Source organism: Rhipicephalus microplus, unplaced genomic scaffold (genome assembly GCF_043290135.1).
Source record: "Rhipicephalus microplus isolate Deutch F79 unplaced genomic scaffold, USDA_Rmic scaffold_15, whole genome shotgun sequence".
Classification (NCBI taxonomy): Eukaryota; Metazoa; Arthropoda; class Arachnida; order Ixodida; family Ixodidae; genus Rhipicephalus; species Rhipicephalus microplus.
In genome coordinates, this window is record NW_027464588.1 from 29981250 (window position 1) to 29989027 (window position 7778).

General features: G+C 43.4%; 1 pseudogene; it reads right to left on the minus strand.

Moving 5' to 3' along the window:
- Positions 1 to 5687: 5687 nt before the first annotated feature.
- On the minus strand, positions 5688 to 6154 carry LOC142784660 (large ribosomal subunit protein eL22 pseudogene; annotated as a pseudogene).
- Positions 6155 to 7778: the final 1624 nt, after the last annotated feature.

The window sequence follows — 7778 nt, forward strand, 5'->3', positions numbered from 1 at the left end:
CTAAATTATGAGGTGCATCCCATCAACGCGTACAGAGTGCTGTTTTATAAGCAACCCGCCACTTGCACTTCAAAGTTAGGTACCACTGGTAAAGGGGAAGCATTTCTTTGCGTACTGTAAGTACTTTGAGTATCCATCCATCCGTCCGTCCATCTATCTATCTATCTATCTATCTATCTATCTATCTATCTATCTATCTATCTATCTATCTATCTATCTATCTATTCGCTTTATCTCGTTGCTGTCATGATCAATTCCTTCACTTCCTTAAATTAGTATGGGAGGGTAAAATGAATTCACTGATCATGACACGAAAAGATTCGGCAGATCCCACGTACCTTGATAATTTACGTTAGCTGAAGCATGCGGAGAGAAGACGACTGCGTTTAACTTTTCTATTGAGCCACACCTTATAAAATAACTGTAAATATACGTATAATTGTTGCACACACAGACATATCTTAAAGTGTTGCAAATATTTATATAACCAGTTGTCTGCTCTTGCGCAACGATGCCACCAAATCATGAGTATTAACAAAACCAGAAGTGATGAGCTGATATGAAACGCTGGTGCTGGCGTGGATGGTAGCCCTGGAGACTGCTATATTAAATGAAATTCAGTGCATAGCAACTAACAACAAATAATATTAACCCGACGTGATGGCTGCGTAATTGGAGTACATATGTATTGTTCATGAAATCGGAAAGCCAGCCCTGAAACCACAACTGACGTTTCACGAAGCTTAGGGTCTATTTGAAAAGTAGTTCCGAGACCTGCAGCTTGTCTCTGTGGTGATTGCCACGCGGAAAGGTTAGGTTGATTTCTGATGGTACGCTGTCATTTATTCTTTGCATTCGCAGAGTCCACGATGCCGATGTCAGGTTTTCGTGAGCGCTCCCGCGTCAAGATTGCCCATGAGTGTTCTGGTCATTGCTATGTAGATACTTAGTGTCTATTACCTGTGGCAAATACCCGCATGCCCGCCCGCAGGTATGTGCCGCTTTTTGGTGCGAAGTGTTTTACGATGTACGCTACTGGATCATGACATTATTTATGTCTTGACCAGCGTGTCATATTCGTAAAACCGTCTTACCCTCCCATTGTATTTTGGTTTGCGCTAATGTAACGGAATGATCACGAGAGCACCCAGACGTAAGCGAATAGATAGATAGATAGATAGATAGATAGATAGATAGATAGATAGATAGATAGATAGATAGATAGAGAGATAGATAGATGCTAAAGTGTTTACAGTGCGTGAAGAAGTGCTCAGCGTTTATTATTATCAATCCTGCTGCGTACGCCGTAAAACAGTTTCCAAAAAGCAGTTACATATACTCGCCCCCGTATATGTGCCACAGGTGTTTGACAGCATATGTTTACCAAGGAATCGCGAGAACACACATAGGTAATTTTACCGCTTGAACGTTAAGAAAAAGCGGACATCAGCATCGTTGACTGCATGAATGCAAATTATGAATGGCATTGTACCGGCAGGAATCAAACCCTAGCATTCCGAGCATGCGGATCAAGTATTCTACCACAGAGCCTACGCCAGGTCTTGCAACTATCTTTCAAATAGACCCTAATATTCGTGAAACATCTATTGTGGTTAAAGTGCCGGCTTTCAAATTTCATAAATATTTCATATGTACTCCTGCCATACAGCCGTCACATGGGGTTAAGAATTGGTGTTATCCGCCTAATTGTATTCAAGCAGCAGCATCCAGGGCTACGATCCTCGCGAGCCGGAGCGTTTTATATAAGCTTACTGCTTCTGCTGTTGTTAAAATTCTTGTTGCTGTTGGCATTGTTACACAGCTGTAACGACCTGGTGATATAAATAATATGCGGCGGTTTAACATATATCTGTGCGTCCATTTGTAAATTTATTCAGCGCTACTTCATTATGTTTCACCATGCGCATGTTGACATGCGCATGCTTTGCATATCATCTATTCCCAATGTACGTGGGATCTGCCAAATTTTAATGACGATGAGACATTACGCTGGATGCTTAAGTTCTCCTTTGTAGCTTCTGAGCAAACTAAGAAACGAAATTGCTCTGATTAATAACATACCATCATGAAAAAGAACATATCAGACCATCAATCAAAAAGCTGGAGAAAATATGCCTGGTACAGCGACCATGGCAGCAGTGAGCTATGCATCGTTTAGGTTCATTATTTTTAGTTTAAAAAGTGCAGCAAGCTTTGTATGATATCGGTACATCCCTTCAACTTCATCTTAGTTCGCGCACAGTATGTGATACGTAACCTGATAGTCGATATCGGGTAAGCGCCTATTGCAATCGCCAGTTCACTGTAGACCTACGGAGAGTGCCGCATAGACGCAGCCGTCAGATTTTTGGATTATGCTCAATCTAGACAGCACGTTATTTACAGGTTTCCTTACCTCGTGCCCAAAGCAGCCAGATACATTTTCATTGTTTTCTTTTTGAGGCTTACAATTATATATTTGATTACGAATACGCGAAGTGATGAGCTGTGTGGCTTTTATTTCAAATACACCCAATTGACACGTTTTGGGAACATTATGATGGGCATTTTGTTTTTAACGTTTTCAGACATATTTTTGCGGTTTTGAGACATATTTATTTAAATAACTTAAAAATATTCCACGTAGTTATCTGTAGTTAATGCAAAAATAAAATAGCACCCAGAACAACTTCACAGTTTGGGCAACCATTATTACAAAAAACTGAAGTTAAATTATATTCGTGAGGAAGTATTCAATAACTCTTCCGGGTTCAATAAATAAATTATGACGCAGTACATTTGCGAGCTCCTTGGGATGCTCCAGTGCATACAAGAAGCCAGAATTTCCGAGGCACTCCTAGATCATGGCTTTGCATAATCAAAATGAACTGGATGACCTAGAATGGTGCAGCACAAAGCTTTGCGTCGTGACCCTTCGTGTTTCTTCAAGATCGACAGGGCAGCCCTGTTTGCTCTCTTAGCGTCTCCAAGTTATGCGGGCCACATAGGCCAAGGAAGAGTGCGCCGCTTATTTATAGCTTGGAAGAATTCTGGAAGGCACATGGTCTTTGGCAAATCATTATGAGCCGTTAGGTACATATATCCTTCAGATGCCGGGATCCGCTCTCATTCTTCTCAGGTAGCGAAGCTATTTTTTACATAAAATAACAAATACTTCTCCCCCACTATGAGCGTCGTTGCCGCACTCCTTGTGTTCTCAAACTTGCGAGCATTATCTACATGCAACTTGAAGCGCAAGCAAAGCACCAAGGCTAGCGACTTCGCTCCATTATTTGTTGCGTTCAGGATTCAGATCACTGCAAGCGAGGAGCACGTGTGCCGATAGCAGCTCTGTTAACGTTTACCACCTAAAGTCTTTATTAGCACCCAGTTATCATCCCTGACTGAACATACGATAGAGGGTCTTTTAAGATAATTTCGAGCTCACTCTAAGCACATAGCGGCAAAGGGATCACCTTGAAAACAATGATGTTCGTAACAGGCACCGATATATAATAGAGCAAGTGCGTTACCTGCCGCGAAACAGAACAGCGACCTCCGAATGAAGAATGCGATTTCGACATCGTCACACAAGTCCTTGAAGGTTTAGCATGGTGACGGTTTCTGTATGCACATAATGAGATAACGATCGGTGCGTATTTAGCTGAACTTAACCTACCTAGCCTAACCTGGCTGTGGCTTAGGCACATGTCAACAAACGTTACTCGAATCGTTAAACACTGCCTTAGTAATGCAGCATAGCTATATAAGGCACAATACAGCAGCGAACCTGCACTAACGCAAGTGTTCATCCTCGTCTACAAAAGACACGAGAGGCAGCGACAAACGAAGTAGGAAATATTCGAGAAACGGCTATGTAGGCGTAGCCAGACCATTAAATCTAACTTAGGACTAATAGTCTTCACATTCCTTGCCTTCCTTCGCCCGAAACTCGTCGAATACCCACCAACCTTTGGTAGCTACAACAGGACATAGTATGCTCGTGTGAATGATAAATTTCCAGAAGGTGGTATGCTTAGCTTCTAATAACGAAGTGGTGCGAGATTATTATTTATTTTAGTAATAATAGGATACTTGTTGCGCAGCATGACTATAAATAATTTGCAGCCTAGATAAAGAGACAGAATGGTACAGCTAGAAGGGTTATTATTCCTTACACCATCCATTGAAGTAGCAGTTTTGTTGAATACGCCACCTGTAACAGATGTTACTCAGTGAATACTTTTGTTTCACCATGATTGCGATTACATGAACATTATCGAAAGGGTTTTGCCACTGCCGTTTACGTCAGCATCCTTAAAGCCAACGCTTTATAAAAGTTCGAATGAACATAGATCCTCCTCCTCCTCCCCCCCCCCGTGCTGTATGTTCTACCCAAGAATAAAAGCTCGTCAGGGCTGGCGATGACCACGTCTTAAGCATAGATGAAACCCACCAGCCGTTTCTGTAGCAAAAGAAAGAAAGCACATGTGAGAGCACTATCACGTGTGAAAGGCTCACCTTCGATTGCTGATATGGCACTAATCAAACATTCTTATGTTTAATAAAGAGCATGAAAACACGAGAATAGGATATGGGGCTGCGTTACTCGAAGGGCATGGTCGCTGGAGCGTGGTGTCGCGACATACACGAGTAGACAATTTGTCCATTCGCTCTTCTGCGAATGTTTACTTCGCGCTTAAAGAATTGGCAGCAGGGAATTTAATCCTGTCAGTAAAGAATAGACATAGCCCAACCATGGTGGTCCAGTGGCTAAGGTACTCGGCTGCTGACCCGCAAGTCACGGGATCGAATCCCGGCTGCGGCGGCTGCTTTTCCGATGGAGGCGGAAGTGTTGTGGGCCCGTGTGCTCTGATTTGGGTCCACGTTAAAGAACCCAAGGTGGTCGAAATTTTCGGAGCCCTCCACTATGGCGTCTCTGATATACATAAGGTGGTTTTGGGACGTTAAACCCAACATATCGAAAGAATAGACATAAATGAGTTTCAAAAGAGCTTCTGCTAGTCGTACCTAATTGATTCTAAAATTTCCGGGTCAAGCAGATTCTTTGGCAGCATCGATAACGCTTGTTCACAATTCGTCAGATCTTACGCCTTGTGGGACTCAATATCATGCGAAGCAGTCGGCCACAAGTTTTGTGCAGTATTTTGGCCTGTAGCTAAGCGTTATCAGGTGGATCGACAAGTTTAGAAAGGGGAGGTGTGGTGTGCAGATATTTGATTTACCAGGCACGCTGACAGCAGTGTGATTTGAACAGTAGCTTATGGTCTTGCGTAGCACCAGCCCACGCTTCAGAGAGCAGAACCATGCTTCATCAAAACGAAGTGCATGCATTGCGGTGTGATCATGAGGATATCACACGTACCTTTTGCTCATGCATGACTTGGGGTCGAGCAACAATGGAATGTAGCCAGCCAACTTTGGAACCTTGATAAATGTTAACGCCAAATACGTCTGTATAGTATGAGCACGTATGTAGTCGTAGTGTTCATTGCTGTTTTATGAATTACGTAGTGAGTACTACCGACAATACACGGGCATGGATAGGGTCTTTATTCCAAGGATTTTCCAGACCTGGTAAAACTCGGTAATTGAATTTGTGACTGTTGCGCAGAATGGTGGGGTTTTTTTTAGAGAGAGAGAGCACTGTGCCTGCCTGGTGGGCCCCAGACGGTAATGACTCGTTTTTATTAGCCTTTAATCAGTTATTGTCCTCATCATCTCCCTCTTCCTCGTTGTTGATCTGGAAGTACGGCAGCTCAAAGGCATCCTTTGTGGTGGCCACCACTCGGAGCCAGTCCCGAAGGTTGTTCTTCTTCAGGTACTTCTTTGTCAGATACTTTAGGTACCGCTTTGAGAAGGGAACCTCGGCGGTGACAGTGACCTTGTTCTTGTCCTTGTCCACTGTGATCACCCCAGACAGATTGTTGGTCTTCCCATTGTACTTGATGCGTTCACGCAAGTAGCTGTCGAATTCCACCACTTTCATGATGCCATCTTTGACTGGATGCGTGCAGTCGATGACTAACTTGGTCTGCGCCTTTTTCTTCATGCGTTTGGACTTTGCCTTCGCGGGCCGCTTGACGTTTTTTGCTGGCTGTGTCACGGCCATCTCGATTGCTAGACACGTTGAATGAAGCTGATCTCTGCTTGGATCCAATTTCTAAATTTTTGCGTTGGCCGGGCTTTTGATGCCGCTGTCTGTTTCTTTAACAGGCTCACATTTCAATTTCCAATACCTGTTCTCGCCTTTTCAATGTAAATATAAAATCTCCGTCAACTGCGGCACGTACCTTCCGCATACCGCGACAACGGTGTACGCATGCGGACAACAGCGTTTGAAGACACACGTTAAAATACTTTTTACGTTTAATTCATATCCTATCCAGACTGCCACATTCTGCAAATACAATGCCGTATTCGTTCTGTACGCCGTTGAGGAGACTATACCGAGCGCACCTTGATGTAGGTCTTTAGAGAGACATAAAGGCTCAAAAATCCTTGGGCTCGCTAAGAAAGGCTTCCCATTTATTAAATTTTAAGAGTAGCACATGAAATCGATAGTAAAATACGCACTTTCAAATCAGTCAAGTCTTTGATTGTTTTTGTGAGAATTGAGGCTGCTTGAAGCACTTCAGGGCGAAGGCACCTTCAGTGCTCCATCAGGTAACCGGGTCCTATAGATGCTTCTTGCTGCCACGCTATCGCCTCAAATGTCTTAACTACATGGGCAAACATCAATGATGTCTTTTATGCGCTATACTTACTTTGGTTCCAATCTGTCCTGTTGGGAAGCAACGGTTCTCGTTCATTCACCCTACACGAACTGTTCATGTCCTTAAGGGCATGAACAGTTCTTTAAGGTTCTGCCCCACAAGTTTTCAATGCCACACGGTTTTGCGAAGACCCCTGGGCTTATCTTAAGGCACCACAGCCTTGGCGAAATAGTTAAGCATCCACCGCTACTGTGAGAGGAGGAGAATGGCTGCCGCGAGGCACCTACTGCATAAATAGGTGCAAGCGCACATCAAGCCTTGTGTTCGACAGAACGAAAATCATAGTAACTTGGGAGGGCACCCCCCGTGTGGGCAATCGGCTGTTTGGGACCGCCAGACCTGAAACTATGGTAATCATCTTTTTTTAAGCTCGTTTTTTTTGTGAAACGAGTGTTAAAGAGATCGTTTTGCAGAAATCCCGGGGCGTTAGTGTAGACGTCTTCTGTGACCAAAAAAAAATTAGAACGATGTAAATAAAATGATTACTAAAAAATTCTGGGATCACAAAAGGGATCTAACTCTGGTTGTCTCGTGGCAAGCGGATGTGCTTTCACACGGCCACGCATCTGCTTCTGAATAGAGTGAAAAAGAACTTCATCTGCAAAGGAAGTGCAGTGAAAGTAGATTTCATACTTTAGAAGCAAGGCGTCCTGTATACACGCTTCACAATGAAACAAGACATAGGGCAGTAATAATGCGTGGTACAAGCGCCGATTTCGAGCGACCGCGACGTCATGTGCTTATCATAATGACTTCATTGTTTCAAGGCAGTCGCTCACTACAAAGGCACACATGCTACTGCGCCTATTCTCTTAAGGCCACGTAGTGGGTGTATAGCAAGTTTGGAAAGGTTTCTTCCAATAGGTGTTTGAAGTACGCACTTAGAACAGGATATCACTGTTGTGTTCAACTCCTAAAGGCGAAGGTTTAGGGACCCCTAATATTTTCAGATTTCATTAAGCTATTGAACTAGGAATGTCA